The following is a 13,568-nucleotide window of genomic DNA, read 5'->3' as shown; positions in this document are numbered from 1 at the left end:
AAATATATATTATATAACAGTCCTGTGAGTACTTCGAAAACAAAAAGTAAATGCCTACAGCACACGGTATTCCCAGGCGGTCACCCATCCAAGTACTAACCGCGCCCTACTGAGCTTAACTTCGGTGATCGGACGAGAACCGGTGCTTTCTCAGTGTTATGGCCGTAGACGTTAGAACAGTTTAAGATCTATCTATTATATAACAGTCCTGTGAGTACCTCGATAACAAAAAGGAAATGCCTACAGCACACGGTATTCCGAAGCGGTCACCCATCCAAGTACTTACCGCGCCCTACTGAGCTTAACTTCGGTGATCGGACGAGAACCGGTGCTTTCTAAGTGGTATGGCCGTAGACGATAGAACTGTGTAAGATCTATCTATTATATAACAGTCCTGTGAGTACTTCGATGACAAAAAGGAAATGCCTACAGCACACGGTATTCCCAGGCGGTCACCCATCCAAGTACTAACCGCGCCCTACTGAGCTTAACTTCGGTGATCGGACGAGAACCGGTGCTTTCTCAGTGGTATGGTCGTAGACGACAGAACTGTTTAAGATCTATCTATTATATAACAGTCCTGTTAGTACTTCGATGACAAAAAGGAAATGCCTACAGCACACGGTATTCCCAGGCGGTCACCCATCCAAGTACTAACCGCGCCCTACTGAGCTTAACTTCGGTGATCGGACGAGAACCGGTGCTTTCTCAGTGGTATGGCCGTAGACGATAGAACTGTTTAAGATCTATCTATTATATAACAGTCCTGTGAGTACCTCGATAACAAAAAGGAAATGCCTACAGCAGACGGTATTCCCAGGCGGTCACCAATCCAAGTACTAGCCGTGCCCTACTGAGCTTAACTACGGTGATCGGACGAGAACCGGTGCTTTCTCAGTGGTATGGCCGTAGACGACAGAACTGTATAAGAAATAGATTTGATATAACAGTCCTGTGAGTACTTCGGTAACAAAAAGGAAATGCCTACAGCACACGGTATTCCGAAGCGGTCACCCATCCAAGTACTTACCGCGCCCTACTGAGCTTAACTTCGGTCATCGGACGAGAACCGGTGCTTTCTCAGTGGTATGGCCGTAGACGATAGAACTGTGTAAGGTCTATCTATTATATAACAGTCCTGTGAGTACATCGATAAGAAAAAGGAAATGCGTACAGCACACGGTATTCCCAGGCGGTCACCCGTCCAAGTACTAACCGTGCCCTACTGAGCTTAACTACGGTGATCGGACGAGAACCGGTGCTTTCTCAGTGGTATGGCCGTAGACGACAGAAGTGTGTAAGAAATAGATTTTATATAACAGTCCTGTGAGTACTTCGGTAACAAAAAGGAAATGCCTACAGCACACGGTATTTCCAGGCGGTCACCCGTCCAAGTACTAACCGTGCCCTAATGAGCTTAACTACGGTAATAGGACGGGAACCGGTGCTTTCTCAGTGGTATGGCCGTAGACGACAGAACTGTGTAAGAAATAGATTTTATATAACAGTCCTGTGAGTACTTCGGTAACAAAAAGGAAATGCCTACAGCACACGGTATTCCGAAGCGGTCACCCATCCAAGTACTTACCGCGCCCTACTGAGCTTAACTTCGGTGATCGGACGAGAACCGGTGCTTTCTCAGTGGTATGGCCGTAGACGACAGAACTGTTTAAGATCTATCTATTATATAACAGTCGTGTGAGTACCACGATAACAAAAAGAAAATGCCTACAGCACACGGTATTCTCAGGCGGTCACCCATCCAAGTACTAACCGTGCCCTAATGAGCTTAACTACGGTGATCGGACGAGAACCGGTGCTTTCTCAGTGGTATGGCCGTAGACGACAGAACTGTGTAAGAAATATATATTATATAACAGTCCTGCGAGTACTTCGATGACAAAAAGGAAATGCCTACAGCACACGGTATTCCCAGGCGGTCACCCATCCAAGTACTAACCGCGCCCTACTGAGCTTAAGTTCGGTGATCGGACGAGAACCGGTGCTTTTTCAGTGGTATGGCCGTAGACGATAGAACTGTGTAAGATCTATCTATTATATAACAGTCCTGTTAGTACTTCGAAAACAAAAAGTAAATGCCTACAGCACACGGTATTCCCAGGCGGTCACCCATCCAAGTACTAACCGCGCCCTACTGAGCTTAACTTCGGTGATCGGACGAGAACTGGTGCTTTCTCAGTGGTATGGCCGTAAACGATAGAACTGTGTAAGATCTATCTATTATATAACAGTCCTGTGAGTACTTCGATGACAAAAAGGAAATGCCTACAGCACACGGTATTCCCAGGCGGTCACCCATCCAAGTACTTACCGCGCCCTACTGAGCTTAACTTCGGTGATCGGACGAGAACCGGTGCTTTCTAAGTGGTATGGCCGTAGACGATAGAACTGTGTAAGATCTATCTATTATCTAACAGTCCTGTGAGTACTTCGATGACAAAAAGGAAATGCCTACAGCACACGGTATTCCCAGGCGGTCACCCATCCAAGTACTAACCGCGCCCTACTGAGCTTAACTTCGGTGATCGGACGAGAACCGGTGCTTTCTCAGTGGTATGGTCGTAGACGACAGAACTGTTTAAGATCTATCTATTATATAACAGTCCTGTGAGTACCTCGATAACAAAAAGGAAATGCCTACAGCACACGGTATTCCCAGGCGGTCACCCATCCAAGTACTAACCGTGCCCTACTGAGCTTAACTACGGTGATCGTACGAGAACCGGTGCTTTCTCAGTGGTATGGCCGTAGACGACAGAACTGTGTAAGAAATAGATTTTATATAACAGTCCTGTGAGTACTTTGGTAACAAAAAGGAAATGCCTACAGCACACGGTATTCCGAAGCGGTCACCCATCCAAGTACTTACCGCGCCCTACTGAGCTTAACTTCGGTGATCGGACGAGAACCGGTGCTTTCTAAGTGGTATGGCCGTAGACGATAGAACTGTGTAAGATCTATCTATTATATAACAGTCCTGTGAGTACTTCGATGACAAAAATGAAATGCCTACAGCACACGGTATTCCCAGGCGGTCACCCATCCAAGTACTAACCGCGCCCTACTGAGCTTAACTTCGGTGATCGGACGAGAACCGGTGCTTTCTCAGTGGTATGGCCGTAGACGATAGAACTGTTTAAGATCTATCTATTATATAACAGTCCTGTGAGTACCTCGATAACAAAAAGGAAATGCCTACAGCACACGGTATTCCCAGGCGGTCACCCGTCCAAGTACTAACCGTGCCATACTGACTTTAAGTTCTGTGATCGGACGAGAACTGGTGCTTTCTCAGTGGTATGGCCGTAAACGATAGAACTGTGTAACATCTATCTATTATATAACAGTCCTGTCAGTACCTCGATAACAAAAAGGAAATGCCTACAGCACACGGTATTCCGAAGTGGTCACCCATCCAAGTACTTACCGCGCCCTACTGAGCTTAACTTCGGTGATCGGACGAGAACCGGTGCTTTCTAAGTGGTATGGCCGTAGATGATAGAACTGTGTAAGATCTATCTATTATATAACAGTCCTGTGAGTACTTCGATGACAAAAAGGAAATGCCTACAGCACACGGTATTCCCAGGCGGTCACCCATCCAAGTACTAACCGCGCCCTACTGAGCTTAAATTCGGTGATCGGACGAGAACCGGTGCTTTCTCAGTGGTATGGCCGTAGACGATAGAACTGTTTAAGATCTATCTATTATATAACAGTCCTGTGAGTACCTCGATGACAAAAAGGAAATGCCTACAGCACACGGTATTCCCAGGCGGTCATCCATCCAAGTACTAACCGTGCCCGACTGAGCTTAACTTCGGTGATCGGACGAGAACCGGTGCTTTCTCAGTGGTATGGCCGTAGACGACAGAACTGTGTAAGAAATATATATTATATAACAGTCCTGTGAGTACTTCGATGACAAAAAGGAAATGCCTACAGCACACGGTATTCCCAGGCGGTCACCCATCCAAGTACTAACCGCGCCCTACTGAGCTTAACTTCGGTGATTGGACGAGAATCGGTGCTTTCTCAGTGGTATGGCCGTAGACGATAGAACTGTGTAAGATCTATCTATTATATAACAGTCCTGTTAGTACTTCGAAAACAAAAAGTAAATGCCTACAGCACACGGTATTACCAGGTGGTCACCCATCCAAGTACTAACCGCGCCCTACTGAGCTTAACTTTGGTGATCGGACGAGAACCGGTGCTTTCTCAGTGGTATGGCCGTAGACGATAGAACTGTTTAAGATCTATCTATTATATAACAGTCCTGTGAGTACCTCGATAACAAAAAGGAAATGCCTACAGCACACGGTATTCCCAGGCGGTCACCCATCCAAGTACTAACCGCGCCCTACTGAGCTTAACTTCGGTGATCGGACGAGAATCGGTGCTTTCTCAGTGGTATGGCCGTAGACGACAGAACTGGGTAAGAAATATATATTATATAACAGTCCTGTGAGTACTTCGATGACAAAAATGAAATGCCTACAGCACACGGTATTCCCAGGCGGTCACCCATCCAAGTACTAACCGCGCCCTACTGAGCTTAACTTCGGTGATCGGACGAGAACCGGTGCTTTCTCAGTGGTATGGCCGTAGACGACAGAACTGTGTAAGAAATAGATTTTATATAACAGTCCTGTGAGCACTTTTGTAACAAAAAGGAAATGCCTACAGCACACGGTATTCCGAAGCGGTCACCCATCCAAGTACTTACCGCGCCCTACTGAGCTTAACTTCGGTGATGGGACGAGAACCGGTGCTTTCTAAGTGGTATGGCCGTAGACGATAGAACTGTGTAAGAAATATATATTATATAACAGTCCTGTGAGTACTTCGATGACAAAAAGGAAATGCCTACAGCACACGGTATTCCGAAGCGGTCACCCATCCAAGTACTTACCGCGCCCTACTGAGCTTAACTTCGGTGATCGGACGAGAACCGGTGCTTTCTAAGTGGTATGGCCGTAGACGATAGAACTGTGTAAGATCTATCTATTATATAACAGTCCTGTGAGTACTTCGATGACAAAAAGGAAATGCCTACAGCACACGGTATTCCCAATTCGGTCACCCATCCAAGTACTAACCGCGCCCTACTGAGCTTAACTTCAGTGATCGGACGAGAACCGGTGCTTTCTAAGTGGTATGGCCGTAGACGATAGAACTGTGTAAGATCTATCTATTATATAACAGTCCTGTGAGTACTTCGATGACAAAAAGGAAATGCCTACAGCACACGGTATTCCGAAGCGGTCACCCATCCAAGTACTTACCGTGCCCTACTGAGCTTAACTTCGGTGATGGGACGAGAACCGGTGCTTTCTAAGTGGTATGGCCGTAGACGATAGAACTGTGTAAGATCTATCTATTATATAACAGTCCTGTGAGTACTTCGATGACAAAAAGGAAATGCCTACAGCACACGGTATTCCCAGGCGGTCACCCATCCAAGTACTAACCGCGCCCTACTGAGCTTAAATTCGGTGATCGGACGAGAACCGGTGCTTTCTCAGTGGTATGGTCGTAGACGACAGAACTGTTTAAGATCTATCTATTATATAACAGTACTGTGAGTACCTCGATAACAAAAAGGAAATGCCTACAGCACACGGTATTCCCAGGCGGTCACCCATCCAAGTACTAACCGTGCCCTACTGAGCTTAACTACGGTGATCGGACGAGAACCGGTGCTTTCTCAGTGGTATGGCCGTAGACGACAGAACTGTGTAAGAAATAGATTTTATATAACAGTCCTGTGAGCACTTTTGTAACAAAAAGGAAATGCCTACAGCACACGGTATTCCGAAGCGGTCACCCATCCAAGTACTTACCGCGCCCTACTGAGCTTAACTTCGGTGATGGGACGAGAACCGGTGCTTTCTAAGTGGTATGGCCGTAGACGATAGAACTGTGTAAGAAATATATATTATATAACAGTCCTGTGAGTACTTCGATGACAAAAAGGAAATGCCTACAGCACACGGTATTCCGAAGCGGTCACCCATCCAAGTACTTACCGCGCCCTACTGAGCTTAACTTCGGTGATCGGACGAGAACCGGTGCTTTCTAAGTGGTATGGCCATAGACGATAGAACTGTGTAAGATCTATCTATTATATAACAGTCCTGTGAGTACTTCGATGACAAAAAGGAAATGCCAACAGCACACGGTATTCCCAGGCGGTCACCCATCCAAGTACTAACCGCGCCCTACTGAGCTTAAATTCGGTGATCGGACGAGAACCGGTGCTTTCTCAGTGGTATGGTCGTAGACGACAGAACTGTTTAAGATCTATCTATTATATAACAGTCCTGTTAGTACTTCGATGACAAAAAGGAAATGCCTACAGCACACGGTATTCCCAGGCGGTCACCCATCCAAGTACTAACCGCGCCCTACTGAGCTTAACTTCGGTGATCGGACAAGAACCGGTGCTTTCTCAGTGGTATGGCCGTAGACGATAGAACTGTTTAAGATCTATCTATAATATAACAGTCCTGTGAGTACCTCGATAACAAAAAGGAAATGCCTACAGCACACGGTATTCCCAGGCGGTCACCAATCCAAGTACTAGCCGTGCCCTACTCAGCTTAACTACGGTGATCGGACGAGAACCGGTGCTTTCTCAGTGGTATGGCCGTAGACGACAGAACTGTATAAGAAATAGATTTGATATAACAGTCCTGTGAGTACTTCGGTAACAAAAAGGAAATGCCTACAGCACACGGTATTCCGAAGCGGTCACCCATCCAAGTACTTACCGCGCCCTACTGAGCTTAACTTCGGTGATCGGACGAGAACCGGTGCTTTCTCAGTGGTATGGCCGTAGACGATAGAACTGTGTAAGGTCTATCTATTATATAACAGTCCTGTCAGTACATCGATAAGAAAAAGGAAATGCGTACAGCACACGGTATTCCCAGGCGGTCACCCGTCCAAGTACTAACCGTGCCCTACTGAGCTTAACTACGGTGATCGGACGAGAACCGGTGCTTTCTCAGTGGTATGGCCGTAGACGACAGAACTGTGTAAGAAATAGATTTTATATAACAGTCCTGTGAGTACTTCGGTAACAAAAAGGAAATGCCTACAGCACACGGTATTTCCAGGCGGTCACCCGTCCAAGTACTAACCGTGCCCTAATGAGCTTAACTTCGGTAATCGGACGGGAACCGGTGCTTTCTCAGTGGTATGGCCGTAGACGACAGAACTGTGTAAGAAATAGATTTTATATAACAGTCCTGTGAGTACTTCGGTAACAAAAAGGAAATGCCTACAGCACACGGTATTACGAAGCGGTCACCCATCCAAGTACTTACCGCGCCCTACTGAGCTTAACTTCGGTGATCGGACGAGAACCGGTGCTTTCTCAGTGGTATGGCCGTAGACGACAGAACTGTTTAAGATCTATCTATTATATAACAGTCCTGTGAGTACCACGATAACAAAAAGAAAATGCCTACAGCACACGGTATTCTCAGGCGGTCACCCATCCAAGTACTAACCGTGCCCTAATGAGCTTAACTACGGTGATCGGACGAGAACCGGTGCTTTCTCAGTGGTATGGCCGTAGACGACAGAACTGTGTAAGAAATAGATTTTATATAACAGTCGTGTGAGTACTTTGGTAAGAAAAAGGAAATGCCTACAGCACACGGTATTCCGAAGCGGTCACCCATCCAAGTACTTACCGCGCCCTACTGAGCTTAACTTCGGTGATCGGACGAGAACCGGTGCTTTCTAAGTGGTATGGCCGTAGACGATAGAACTGTGTAAGACCTATCTATTATATAACAGTCCTGTGAGTACTTCGATGACAAAATGGAAATGCCTACAGCACACGGTATTCCCAGGCGGTCACCCATCCAAGTACTAACCGCGCCCTACTGAGCTTAACTTCGGTGATCGGACGAGAACCGGTGCTTTCTAAGTGGTATGGCCGTAGACGATAGAACTGTGTAAGATCTATCTATTATATAACAGTCCTGTGAGTACTTCGATGACAAAAAGGAAATGCCTACAGCACACGGTATTCCGAAGCGGTCACCCATCCAAGTACTTACCGTGCCCTACTGAGCTTAACTTAGGTGATGGGACGAGAACCGGTGCTTTCTAAGTGGTATGGCCGTAGACGATAGAACTGTGTAAGATCTATCTATTATATAACAGTCCTGTGAGTACTTCGATGACAAAAATGAAATGCCTACAGCACACGGTATTCCCAGGCGGTCACCCATCCAAGTACTAACCGCGCCCTACTGAGCTTAAATTCGGTGATCGGACGAGAACCGGTGCTTTCTCAGTGGTATGGTCGTAGACGACAGAACTGTTTAAGATCTATCTATTATATAACAGTCCTGTGAGTACCTCGATAACAAAAAGGAAATGCCTACAGCACACGGTATTCGCAGGCGGTCACCCATCCAAGTACTAACCGTGCCCTACTGAGCTTAACTACGGTGATCGGTAGAGAACCGGTGCTTTCTCAGTGGTATGGCCGTAGACGACAGAACTGTGTAAGAAATAGATTTTATATAACAGTCCTGTGAGCACTTTTGTAACAAAAAGGAAATGCCTACAGCACACGGTATTCCGAAGCGGTCACCCATCCAAGTACTTACCGCGCCCTACTGAGCTTAACTTCGGTGATGGGACGAGAACCGGTGCTTTCTAAGTGGTATGGCCGTAGACGATAGAACTGTGTAAGAAATATATATTATATAACAGTCCTGTGAGTACTTCGATGACAAAAAGGAAATGCCTACAGCACACGGTATTCCGAAGCGGTCACCCATCCAAGTACTTACCGCGCCCTACTGAGCTTAACTTCGGTGATCGAACGAGAACCGGTGCTTTCTAAGTGGTATGGCCGTAGACGATAGAACTGTGTAAGATCTATCTATTATATAACAGTCCTGTGAGTACTTCGATGACAAAAAGGAAATGCCTACAGCACACGGTATTCCCAGGCGGTCACCCATCCAAGTACTAACCGCGCCCTACTGAGCTTAACTTCGGTGATCGGACGAGAACCGGTGCTTTCTCAGTGGTATGGTCGTAGACGACAGAACTGTTTAAGATCTATCTATTATATAACAGTCCTGTTAGTACTTCGATGACAAAAAGGAAATGCCTACAGCACACGGTATTCCCAGGCGGTCACCCATCCAAGTACTAACCGCGCCCTACTGAGCTTAACTTCGGTGATCGGACGAGAACCGGTGCTTTCTCAGTGGTATGGCCGTAGACGATAGAACTGTTTAAGATCTATCTATTATATAACAGTCCTGTGAGTACCTCGATAACAAAAAGGAAATGCCTACAGCACACGGTATTCCCAGGCGGTCACCAATCCAAGTACTAGCCGTGCCCTACTGAGCTTAACTACGGTGATCGGACGAGAACCGGTGCTTTCTCAGTGGTATGGCCGTAGACGACAGAACTGTATAAGAAATAGATTTGATATAACAGTCCTGTGAGTACTTCGGTAACAAAAAGGAAATGCCTACAGCACACGGTATTCCGAAGCGGTCACCCATCCAAGTACTTACCGCGCCCTACTGAGCTTAACTTCGGTGATCGGACGAGAACCGGTGCTTTCTCAGTGGTATGGCCGTAGACGATAGAACTGTGTAAGGTCTATCTATTATATAACAGTCCTGTGAGTACATCGATAAGAAAAAGGAAATGGGTACAGCACACGGTATTCCCAGGCGGTCACCCGTCCAAGTACTAACCGTGCCCTACTGAGCTTAACTACGGTGATCGGACGAGAACCGGTGCTTTCTCAGTGGTATGGCCGTAGACGACAGAAGTGTGTAAGAAATAGATTTTATATAACAGTCCTGTGAGTACTTCGGTAACAAAAAGGAAATGCCTACAGCACACGGTATTTCCAGGCGGTCACCCGTCCAAGTACTAACCGTGCCCTAATGAGCTTAACTTCGGTAATCGGACGGGAACCGGTGCTTTCTCAGTGGTATGGCCGTAGACGACAGAACTGTGTAAGAAATAGATTTTATATAACAGTCCTGTGAGTACTTCGGTAACAAAAAGGAAATGCCTACAGCACACTGTATTCCGAAGCGGTCACCCATCCAAGTACTTTCCGCGCCCTACTGAGCTTAACTTCGGTGATCGGACGAGAACCGGTGCTTTCTCAGTGGTATGGCCGTAGACGACAGAACTGTTTAAGATCTATCTATTATATAACAGTCCTGTGAGTACCACGATAACAAAAAGAAAATGCCTACAGCACACGGTATTCTCAGGCGGTCACCCATCCAAGTACTAACCGTGCCCTAATGAGCTTAACTACGGTGATCGGACGAGAACCGGTGCTTTCTCAGTGGTATGGCCGTAGACGACAGAACTGTGTAAGAAATAGATTTTATATAACAGTCCTGTGAGTACTTTGGTAAGAAAAAGGAAATGCCTACAGCACACGGTATTCCGAAGCGGTCACCCATCCAAGTACTTACCGCGCCCTACTGAGCTTAACTTCGGTGATCGGACGAGAACCGGTGCTTTCTAAGTGGTATGGCCGTAGACGATAGAACTGTGTAAGACCTATCTATTATATAACAGTCCTGTGAGTACTTCGATGACAAAATGGAAATGCCTACAGCACACGGTATTCCCAGGCGGTCACCCATCCAAGTACTAACCGCGCCCTACTGAGCTTAACTTCGGTGATCGGACGAGAACCGGTGCTTTCTAAGTGGTATGGCCGTAGACGATAGAACTGTGTAAGATCTATCTATTATATAACAGTCCTGTGAGTACTTCGATGACAAAAAGGAAATGCCTACAGCACACGGTATTCCGAAGCGGTCACCCATCCAAGTACTTACCGTGCCCTACTGAGCTTAACTTAGGTGATGGGACGAGAACCGGTGCTTTCTAAGTGGTATGGCCGTAGACGATAGAACTGTGTAAGATCTATCTATTATATAACAGTCCTGTGAGTACTTCGATGACAAAAATGAAATGCCTACAGCACACGGTATTCCCAGGCGGTCACCCATCCAAGTACTAACCGCGCCCTACTGAGCTTAAATTCGGTGATCGGACGAGAACCGGTGCTTTCTCAGTGGTATGGTCGTAGACGACAGAACTGTTTAAGATCTATCTATTATATAACAGTCCTGTGAGTACCTCGATAACAAAAAGGAAATGCCTACAGCACACGGTATTCGCAGGCGGTCACCCATCCAAGTACTAACCGTGCCCTACTGAGCTTAACTACGGTGATCGGTAGAGAACCGGTGCTTTCTCAGTGGTATGGCCGTAGACGACAGAACTGTGTAAGAAATAGATTTTATATAACAGTCCTGTGAGCACTTTTGTAACAAAAAGGAAATGCCTACAGCACACGGTATTCCGAAGCGGTCACCCATCCAAGTACTTACCGCGCCCTACTGAGCTTAACTTCGGTGATGGGACGAGAACCGGTGCTTTCTAAGTGGTATGGCCGTAGACGATAGAACTGTGTAAGAAATATATATTATATAACAGTCCTGTGAGTACTTCGATGACAAAAAGGAAATGCCTACAGCACACGGTATTCCGAAGCGGTCACCCATCCAAGTACTTACCGCGCCCTACTGAGCTTAACTTCGGTGATCGGACGAGAACCGGTGCTTTCTAAGTGGTATGGCCGTAGACGATAGAACTGTGTAAGATCTATCTATTATATAACAGTCCTGTGAGTACTTCGATGACAAAAAGGAAATGCCTACAGCACACGGTATTCCGAAGCGGTCACCCATCCAAGTACTTACCGTGCCCTACTGAGCTTAACTTAGGTGATGGGACGAGAACCGGTGCTTTCTAAGTGGTATGGCCGTAGACGATAGAACTGTGTAAGATCTATCTATTATATAACAGTCCTGTGAGTACTTCGATGACAAAAATGAAATGCCTACAGCACACGGTATTCCCAGGCGGTCACCCATCCAAGTACTAACCGCGCCCTACTGAGCTTAAATTCGGTGATCGGACGAGAACCGGTGCTTTCTCAGTGGTATGGTCGTAGACGACAGAACTGTTTAAGATCTATCTATTATATAACAGTCCTGTGAGTACCTCGATAACAAAAAGGAAATGCCTACAGCACACGGTATTCGCAGGCGGTCACCCATCCAAGTACTAACCGTGCCCTACTGAGCTTAACTACGGTGATCGGTAGAGAACCGGTGCTTTCTCAGTGGTATGGCCGTAGACGACAGAACTGTGTAAGAAATAGATTTTATATAACAGTCCTGTGAGCACTTTTGTAACAAAAAGGAAATGCCTACAGCACACGGTATTCCGAAGCGGTCACCCATCCAAGTACTTACCGCGCCCTACTGAGCTTAACTTCGGTGATGGGACGAGAACCGGTGCTTTCTAAGTGGTATGGCCGTAGACGATAGAACTGTGTAAGAAATATATATTATATAACAGTCCTGTGAGTACTTCGATGACAAAAAGGAAATGCCTACAGCACACGGTATTCCGAAGCGGTCACCCATCCAAGTACTTACCGCGCCCTACTGAGCTTAACTTCGGTGATCGGACGAGAACCGGTGCTTTCTAAGTGGTATGGCCGTAGACGATAGAACTGTGTAAGATCTATCTATTATATAACAGTCCTGTGAGTACTTCGATGACAAAAAGGAAATGCCTACAGCACACGGTATTCCCAGGCGGTCACCCATCCAAGTACTAACCGCGCCCTACTGAGCTTAACTTCGGTGATCGGACGAGAACCGGTGCTTTCTCAGTGGTATGGTCGTAGACGACAGAACTGTTTAAGATCTATCTATTATATAACAGTCCTGTTAGTACTTCGATGACAAAAAGGAAATGCCTACAGCACACGGTATTCCCAGGCGGTCACCCATCCAAGTACTAACCGCGCCCTACTGAGCTTAACTTCGGTGATCGGACGAGAACCGGTGCTTTCTCAGTGGTATGGCCGTAGACGATAGAACTGTTTAAGATCTATCTATTATATAACAGTCCTGTGAGTACCTCGATAACAAAAAGGAAATGCCTACAGCAGACGGTATTCCCAGGCGGTCACCAATCCAAGTACTAGCCGTGCCCTACTGAGCTTAACTACGGTGATCGGACGAGAACCGGTGCTTTCTCAGTGGTATGGCCGTAGACGACAGAACTGTATAAGAAATAGATTTGATATAACAGTCCTGTGAGTACTTCGGTAACAAAAAGGAAATGCCTACAGCACACGGTATTCCGAAGCGGTCACCCATCCAAGTACTTACCGCGCCCTACTGAGCTTAACTTCGGTGATCGGACGAGAACCGGTGCTTTCTCAGTGGTATGGCCGTAGACGATAGAACTGTGTAAGGTCTATCTATTATATAACAGTCCTGTGAGTACATCGATAAGAAAAAGGAAATGCGTACAGCACACGGTATTCCCAGGCGGTCACCCGTCCAAGTACTAACCGTGCCCTACTGAGCTTAACTACGGTGATCGGACGAGAACCGGTGCTTTCTCAGTGGTATGGCCGTAGACGACAG

General features: G+C 46.6%; 68 non-coding genes and 5 pseudogenes across 68 annotated transcripts; all 73 read right to left on the bottom strand.

Annotated features, from left to right (window-relative positions):
- Window positions 1–51: 51 nt before the first annotated feature.
- Window positions 52–170, bottom strand: LOC125564571. The gene has a single exon (XR_007309590.1). It is a non-coding gene; the product is annotated as a 5S ribosomal RNA (ribosomal RNA).
- Window positions 171–237: 67 nt separating this feature from the next.
- Window positions 238–356, bottom strand: LOC125565568. The gene has a single exon (XR_007310580.1). It is a non-coding gene; the product is annotated as a 5S ribosomal RNA (ribosomal RNA).
- A 67-nt stretch (window positions 357–423) lies between these two features.
- On the bottom strand, window positions 424–542 carry LOC125563879. The gene has a single exon (XR_007308898.1). It is a non-coding gene; the product is annotated as a 5S ribosomal RNA (ribosomal RNA).
- Window positions 543–609: 67 nt separating this feature from the next.
- On the bottom strand, window positions 610–728 carry LOC125566133. Its single transcript, XR_007311140.1, has one exon. It is a non-coding gene; the product is annotated as a 5S ribosomal RNA (ribosomal RNA).
- Window positions 729–795: 67 nt separating this feature from the next.
- LOC125566257 lies at window positions 796–914 on the bottom strand. Its single transcript, XR_007311264.1, has one exon. It is a non-coding gene; the product is annotated as a 5S ribosomal RNA (ribosomal RNA).
- Window positions 915–981: 67 nt separating this feature from the next.
- LOC125565796 lies at window positions 982–1,100 on the bottom strand. Its single transcript, XR_007310807.1, has one exon. It is a non-coding gene; the product is annotated as a 5S ribosomal RNA (ribosomal RNA).
- A 67-nt stretch (window positions 1,101–1,167) lies between these two features.
- Window positions 1,168–1,286, bottom strand: LOC125565199. Its single transcript, XR_007310215.1, has one exon. It is a non-coding gene; the product is annotated as a 5S ribosomal RNA (ribosomal RNA).
- Window positions 1,287–1,353: 67 nt separating this feature from the next.
- On the bottom strand, window positions 1,354–1,472 carry LOC125566756 (annotated as a pseudogene).
- A 67-nt stretch (window positions 1,473–1,539) lies between these two features.
- On the bottom strand, window positions 1,540–1,658 carry LOC125564438. The gene has a single exon (XR_007309456.1). It is a non-coding gene; the product is annotated as a 5S ribosomal RNA (ribosomal RNA).
- Window positions 1,659–1,725: 67 nt separating this feature from the next.
- On the bottom strand, window positions 1,726–1,844 carry LOC125564735. The gene has a single exon (XR_007309755.1). It is a non-coding gene; the product is annotated as a 5S ribosomal RNA (ribosomal RNA).
- A 67-nt stretch (window positions 1,845–1,911) lies between these two features.
- On the bottom strand, window positions 1,912–2,030 carry LOC125565322. Its single transcript, XR_007310336.1, has one exon. It is a non-coding gene; the product is annotated as a 5S ribosomal RNA (ribosomal RNA).
- Window positions 2,031–2,097: 67 nt separating this feature from the next.
- LOC125564206 lies at window positions 2,098–2,216 on the bottom strand. Its single transcript, XR_007309226.1, has one exon. It is a non-coding gene; the product is annotated as a 5S ribosomal RNA (ribosomal RNA).
- Window positions 2,217–2,283: 67 nt separating this feature from the next.
- LOC125564548 lies at window positions 2,284–2,402 on the bottom strand. The gene has a single exon (XR_007309567.1). It is a non-coding gene; the product is annotated as a 5S ribosomal RNA (ribosomal RNA).
- Window positions 2,403–2,469: 67 nt separating this feature from the next.
- LOC125563877 lies at window positions 2,470–2,588 on the bottom strand. Its single transcript, XR_007308896.1, has one exon. It is a non-coding gene; the product is annotated as a 5S ribosomal RNA (ribosomal RNA).
- A 67-nt stretch (window positions 2,589–2,655) lies between these two features.
- LOC125563730 lies at window positions 2,656–2,774 on the bottom strand. Its single transcript, XR_007308750.1, has one exon. It is a non-coding gene; the product is annotated as a 5S ribosomal RNA (ribosomal RNA).
- Window positions 2,775–2,841: 67 nt separating this feature from the next.
- LOC125565567 lies at window positions 2,842–2,960 on the bottom strand. Its single transcript, XR_007310579.1, has one exon. It is a non-coding gene; the product is annotated as a 5S ribosomal RNA (ribosomal RNA).
- Window positions 2,961–3,027: 67 nt separating this feature from the next.
- On the bottom strand, window positions 3,028–3,146 carry LOC125566122. The gene has a single exon (XR_007311129.1). It is a non-coding gene; the product is annotated as a 5S ribosomal RNA (ribosomal RNA).
- Window positions 3,147–3,213: 67 nt separating this feature from the next.
- On the bottom strand, window positions 3,214–3,332 carry LOC125566959 (annotated as a pseudogene).
- A 67-nt stretch (window positions 3,333–3,399) lies between these two features.
- Window positions 3,400–3,518, bottom strand: LOC125565928. Its single transcript, XR_007310936.1, has one exon. It is a non-coding gene; the product is annotated as a 5S ribosomal RNA (ribosomal RNA).
- A 67-nt stretch (window positions 3,519–3,585) lies between these two features.
- LOC125564281 lies at window positions 3,586–3,704 on the bottom strand. Its single transcript, XR_007309301.1, has one exon. It is a non-coding gene; the product is annotated as a 5S ribosomal RNA (ribosomal RNA).
- Window positions 3,705–3,771: 67 nt separating this feature from the next.
- LOC125563683 lies at window positions 3,772–3,890 on the bottom strand. Its single transcript, XR_007308703.1, has one exon. It is a non-coding gene; the product is annotated as a 5S ribosomal RNA (ribosomal RNA).
- A 67-nt stretch (window positions 3,891–3,957) lies between these two features.
- LOC125565756 lies at window positions 3,958–4,076 on the bottom strand. Its single transcript, XR_007310767.1, has one exon. It is a non-coding gene; the product is annotated as a 5S ribosomal RNA (ribosomal RNA).
- A 67-nt stretch (window positions 4,077–4,143) lies between these two features.
- LOC125565042 lies at window positions 4,144–4,262 on the bottom strand. Its single transcript, XR_007310060.1, has one exon. It is a non-coding gene; the product is annotated as a 5S ribosomal RNA (ribosomal RNA).
- Window positions 4,263–4,329: 67 nt separating this feature from the next.
- LOC125564354 lies at window positions 4,330–4,448 on the bottom strand. The gene has a single exon (XR_007309373.1). It is a non-coding gene; the product is annotated as a 5S ribosomal RNA (ribosomal RNA).
- Window positions 4,449–4,515: 67 nt separating this feature from the next.
- Window positions 4,516–4,634, bottom strand: LOC125566111. Its single transcript, XR_007311118.1, has one exon. It is a non-coding gene; the product is annotated as a 5S ribosomal RNA (ribosomal RNA).
- A 67-nt stretch (window positions 4,635–4,701) lies between these two features.
- On the bottom strand, window positions 4,702–4,820 carry LOC125566499. Its single transcript, XR_007311508.1, has one exon. It is a non-coding gene; the product is annotated as a 5S ribosomal RNA (ribosomal RNA).
- Window positions 4,821–4,887: 67 nt separating this feature from the next.
- Window positions 4,888–5,006, bottom strand: LOC125565565. The gene has a single exon (XR_007310577.1). It is a non-coding gene; the product is annotated as a 5S ribosomal RNA (ribosomal RNA).
- A 67-nt stretch (window positions 5,007–5,073) lies between these two features.
- LOC125566314 lies at window positions 5,074–5,193 on the bottom strand. The gene has a single exon (XR_007311321.1). It is a non-coding gene; the product is annotated as a 5S ribosomal RNA (ribosomal RNA).
- Window positions 5,194–5,260: 67 nt separating this feature from the next.
- Window positions 5,261–5,379, bottom strand: LOC125566438. Its single transcript, XR_007311447.1, has one exon. It is a non-coding gene; the product is annotated as a 5S ribosomal RNA (ribosomal RNA).
- A 67-nt stretch (window positions 5,380–5,446) lies between these two features.
- LOC125565233 lies at window positions 5,447–5,565 on the bottom strand. The gene has a single exon (XR_007310248.1). It is a non-coding gene; the product is annotated as a 5S ribosomal RNA (ribosomal RNA).
- A 67-nt stretch (window positions 5,566–5,632) lies between these two features.
- LOC125563415 lies at window positions 5,633–5,751 on the bottom strand. The gene has a single exon (XR_007308434.1). It is a non-coding gene; the product is annotated as a 5S ribosomal RNA (ribosomal RNA).
- A 67-nt stretch (window positions 5,752–5,818) lies between these two features.
- LOC125566498 lies at window positions 5,819–5,937 on the bottom strand. Its single transcript, XR_007311507.1, has one exon. It is a non-coding gene; the product is annotated as a 5S ribosomal RNA (ribosomal RNA).
- A 67-nt stretch (window positions 5,938–6,004) lies between these two features.
- LOC125565841 lies at window positions 6,005–6,123 on the bottom strand. Its single transcript, XR_007310850.1, has one exon. It is a non-coding gene; the product is annotated as a 5S ribosomal RNA (ribosomal RNA).
- A 67-nt stretch (window positions 6,124–6,190) lies between these two features.
- Window positions 6,191–6,309, bottom strand: LOC125565895. Its single transcript, XR_007310904.1, has one exon. It is a non-coding gene; the product is annotated as a 5S ribosomal RNA (ribosomal RNA).
- Window positions 6,310–6,376: 67 nt separating this feature from the next.
- On the bottom strand, window positions 6,377–6,495 carry LOC125564030. The gene has a single exon (XR_007309048.1). It is a non-coding gene; the product is annotated as a 5S ribosomal RNA (ribosomal RNA).
- Window positions 6,496–6,562: 67 nt separating this feature from the next.
- Window positions 6,563–6,681, bottom strand: LOC125566015. Its single transcript, XR_007311023.1, has one exon. It is a non-coding gene; the product is annotated as a 5S ribosomal RNA (ribosomal RNA).
- Window positions 6,682–6,748: 67 nt separating this feature from the next.
- On the bottom strand, window positions 6,749–6,867 carry LOC125564437. The gene has a single exon (XR_007309455.1). It is a non-coding gene; the product is annotated as a 5S ribosomal RNA (ribosomal RNA).
- Window positions 6,868–6,934: 67 nt separating this feature from the next.
- Window positions 6,935–7,053, bottom strand: LOC125565198. Its single transcript, XR_007310214.1, has one exon. It is a non-coding gene; the product is annotated as a 5S ribosomal RNA (ribosomal RNA).
- Window positions 7,054–7,120: 67 nt separating this feature from the next.
- LOC125565996 lies at window positions 7,121–7,239 on the bottom strand. The gene has a single exon (XR_007311004.1). It is a non-coding gene; the product is annotated as a 5S ribosomal RNA (ribosomal RNA).
- Window positions 7,240–7,306: 67 nt separating this feature from the next.
- LOC125565813 lies at window positions 7,307–7,425 on the bottom strand. Its single transcript, XR_007310823.1, has one exon. It is a non-coding gene; the product is annotated as a 5S ribosomal RNA (ribosomal RNA).
- A 67-nt stretch (window positions 7,426–7,492) lies between these two features.
- LOC125564733 lies at window positions 7,493–7,611 on the bottom strand. The gene has a single exon (XR_007309753.1). It is a non-coding gene; the product is annotated as a 5S ribosomal RNA (ribosomal RNA).
- Window positions 7,612–7,678: 67 nt separating this feature from the next.
- Window positions 7,679–7,797, bottom strand: LOC125565564. The gene has a single exon (XR_007310576.1). It is a non-coding gene; the product is annotated as a 5S ribosomal RNA (ribosomal RNA).
- A 67-nt stretch (window positions 7,798–7,864) lies between these two features.
- On the bottom strand, window positions 7,865–7,983 carry LOC125564089. Its single transcript, XR_007309108.1, has one exon. It is a non-coding gene; the product is annotated as a 5S ribosomal RNA (ribosomal RNA).
- Window positions 7,984–8,050: 67 nt separating this feature from the next.
- Window positions 8,051–8,169, bottom strand: LOC125566739 (annotated as a pseudogene).
- A 67-nt stretch (window positions 8,170–8,236) lies between these two features.
- On the bottom strand, window positions 8,237–8,355 carry LOC125565232. The gene has a single exon (XR_007310247.1). It is a non-coding gene; the product is annotated as a 5S ribosomal RNA (ribosomal RNA).
- Window positions 8,356–8,422: 67 nt separating this feature from the next.
- On the bottom strand, window positions 8,423–8,541 carry LOC125565279. Its single transcript, XR_007310294.1, has one exon. It is a non-coding gene; the product is annotated as a 5S ribosomal RNA (ribosomal RNA).
- Window positions 8,542–8,608: 67 nt separating this feature from the next.
- On the bottom strand, window positions 8,609–8,727 carry LOC125566496. Its single transcript, XR_007311505.1, has one exon. It is a non-coding gene; the product is annotated as a 5S ribosomal RNA (ribosomal RNA).
- Window positions 8,728–8,794: 67 nt separating this feature from the next.
- On the bottom strand, window positions 8,795–8,913 carry LOC125565794. Its single transcript, XR_007310805.1, has one exon. It is a non-coding gene; the product is annotated as a 5S ribosomal RNA (ribosomal RNA).
- Window positions 8,914–8,980: 67 nt separating this feature from the next.
- On the bottom strand, window positions 8,981–9,099 carry LOC125563876. The gene has a single exon (XR_007308895.1). It is a non-coding gene; the product is annotated as a 5S ribosomal RNA (ribosomal RNA).
- A 67-nt stretch (window positions 9,100–9,166) lies between these two features.
- LOC125566100 lies at window positions 9,167–9,285 on the bottom strand. Its single transcript, XR_007311107.1, has one exon. It is a non-coding gene; the product is annotated as a 5S ribosomal RNA (ribosomal RNA).
- A 67-nt stretch (window positions 9,286–9,352) lies between these two features.
- Window positions 9,353–9,471, bottom strand: LOC125564993. Its single transcript, XR_007310011.1, has one exon. It is a non-coding gene; the product is annotated as a 5S ribosomal RNA (ribosomal RNA).
- Window positions 9,472–9,538: 67 nt separating this feature from the next.
- On the bottom strand, window positions 9,539–9,657 carry LOC125564436. The gene has a single exon (XR_007309454.1). It is a non-coding gene; the product is annotated as a 5S ribosomal RNA (ribosomal RNA).
- A 67-nt stretch (window positions 9,658–9,724) lies between these two features.
- LOC125565734 lies at window positions 9,725–9,843 on the bottom strand. The gene has a single exon (XR_007310745.1). It is a non-coding gene; the product is annotated as a 5S ribosomal RNA (ribosomal RNA).
- Window positions 9,844–9,910: 67 nt separating this feature from the next.
- Window positions 9,911–10,029, bottom strand: LOC125565995. Its single transcript, XR_007311003.1, has one exon. It is a non-coding gene; the product is annotated as a 5S ribosomal RNA (ribosomal RNA).
- A 67-nt stretch (window positions 10,030–10,096) lies between these two features.
- LOC125565885 lies at window positions 10,097–10,215 on the bottom strand. Its single transcript, XR_007310894.1, has one exon. It is a non-coding gene; the product is annotated as a 5S ribosomal RNA (ribosomal RNA).
- Window positions 10,216–10,282: 67 nt separating this feature from the next.
- LOC125564732 lies at window positions 10,283–10,401 on the bottom strand. The gene has a single exon (XR_007309752.1). It is a non-coding gene; the product is annotated as a 5S ribosomal RNA (ribosomal RNA).
- A 67-nt stretch (window positions 10,402–10,468) lies between these two features.
- LOC125565563 lies at window positions 10,469–10,587 on the bottom strand. The gene has a single exon (XR_007310575.1). It is a non-coding gene; the product is annotated as a 5S ribosomal RNA (ribosomal RNA).
- Window positions 10,588–10,654: 67 nt separating this feature from the next.
- Window positions 10,655–10,773, bottom strand: LOC125564088. The gene has a single exon (XR_007309107.1). It is a non-coding gene; the product is annotated as a 5S ribosomal RNA (ribosomal RNA).
- A 67-nt stretch (window positions 10,774–10,840) lies between these two features.
- LOC125566738 lies at window positions 10,841–10,959 on the bottom strand (annotated as a pseudogene).
- A 67-nt stretch (window positions 10,960–11,026) lies between these two features.
- On the bottom strand, window positions 11,027–11,145 carry LOC125565231. The gene has a single exon (XR_007310246.1). It is a non-coding gene; the product is annotated as a 5S ribosomal RNA (ribosomal RNA).
- A 67-nt stretch (window positions 11,146–11,212) lies between these two features.
- LOC125565278 lies at window positions 11,213–11,331 on the bottom strand. Its single transcript, XR_007310293.1, has one exon. It is a non-coding gene; the product is annotated as a 5S ribosomal RNA (ribosomal RNA).
- A 67-nt stretch (window positions 11,332–11,398) lies between these two features.
- On the bottom strand, window positions 11,399–11,517 carry LOC125566495. The gene has a single exon (XR_007311504.1). It is a non-coding gene; the product is annotated as a 5S ribosomal RNA (ribosomal RNA).
- A 67-nt stretch (window positions 11,518–11,584) lies between these two features.
- Window positions 11,585–11,703, bottom strand: LOC125565562. Its single transcript, XR_007310574.1, has one exon. It is a non-coding gene; the product is annotated as a 5S ribosomal RNA (ribosomal RNA).
- Window positions 11,704–11,770: 67 nt separating this feature from the next.
- On the bottom strand, window positions 11,771–11,889 carry LOC125566736 (annotated as a pseudogene).
- Window positions 11,890–11,956: 67 nt separating this feature from the next.
- Window positions 11,957–12,075, bottom strand: LOC125565229. The gene has a single exon (XR_007310244.1). It is a non-coding gene; the product is annotated as a 5S ribosomal RNA (ribosomal RNA).
- A 67-nt stretch (window positions 12,076–12,142) lies between these two features.
- On the bottom strand, window positions 12,143–12,261 carry LOC125565277. Its single transcript, XR_007310292.1, has one exon. It is a non-coding gene; the product is annotated as a 5S ribosomal RNA (ribosomal RNA).
- A 67-nt stretch (window positions 12,262–12,328) lies between these two features.
- LOC125566494 lies at window positions 12,329–12,447 on the bottom strand. The gene has a single exon (XR_007311503.1). It is a non-coding gene; the product is annotated as a 5S ribosomal RNA (ribosomal RNA).
- Window positions 12,448–12,514: 67 nt separating this feature from the next.
- On the bottom strand, window positions 12,515–12,633 carry LOC125565561. The gene has a single exon (XR_007310573.1). It is a non-coding gene; the product is annotated as a 5S ribosomal RNA (ribosomal RNA).
- A 67-nt stretch (window positions 12,634–12,700) lies between these two features.
- LOC125563875 lies at window positions 12,701–12,819 on the bottom strand. Its single transcript, XR_007308894.1, has one exon. It is a non-coding gene; the product is annotated as a 5S ribosomal RNA (ribosomal RNA).
- A 67-nt stretch (window positions 12,820–12,886) lies between these two features.
- On the bottom strand, window positions 12,887–13,005 carry LOC125566089. The gene has a single exon (XR_007311096.1). It is a non-coding gene; the product is annotated as a 5S ribosomal RNA (ribosomal RNA).
- A 67-nt stretch (window positions 13,006–13,072) lies between these two features.
- LOC125566255 lies at window positions 13,073–13,191 on the bottom strand. Its single transcript, XR_007311262.1, has one exon. It is a non-coding gene; the product is annotated as a 5S ribosomal RNA (ribosomal RNA).
- A 67-nt stretch (window positions 13,192–13,258) lies between these two features.
- Window positions 13,259–13,377, bottom strand: LOC125564435. The gene has a single exon (XR_007309453.1). It is a non-coding gene; the product is annotated as a 5S ribosomal RNA (ribosomal RNA).
- Window positions 13,378–13,444: 67 nt separating this feature from the next.
- On the bottom strand, window positions 13,445–13,563 carry LOC125565197. Its single transcript, XR_007310213.1, has one exon. It is a non-coding gene; the product is annotated as a 5S ribosomal RNA (ribosomal RNA).
- Window positions 13,564–13,568: the final 5 nt, after the last annotated feature.

Source organism: Nematostella vectensis, chromosome 5 (assembly GCF_932526225.1).
Source record: "Nematostella vectensis chromosome 5, jaNemVect1.1, whole genome shotgun sequence".
NCBI classification, from domain to species: Eukaryota; Metazoa; Cnidaria; class Anthozoa; order Actiniaria; family Edwardsiidae; genus Nematostella; species Nematostella vectensis.
The sequence above is the reverse complement of the archived record's forward strand: the minus strand, read 5'-3'. Positions and strand labels throughout refer to the sequence as shown.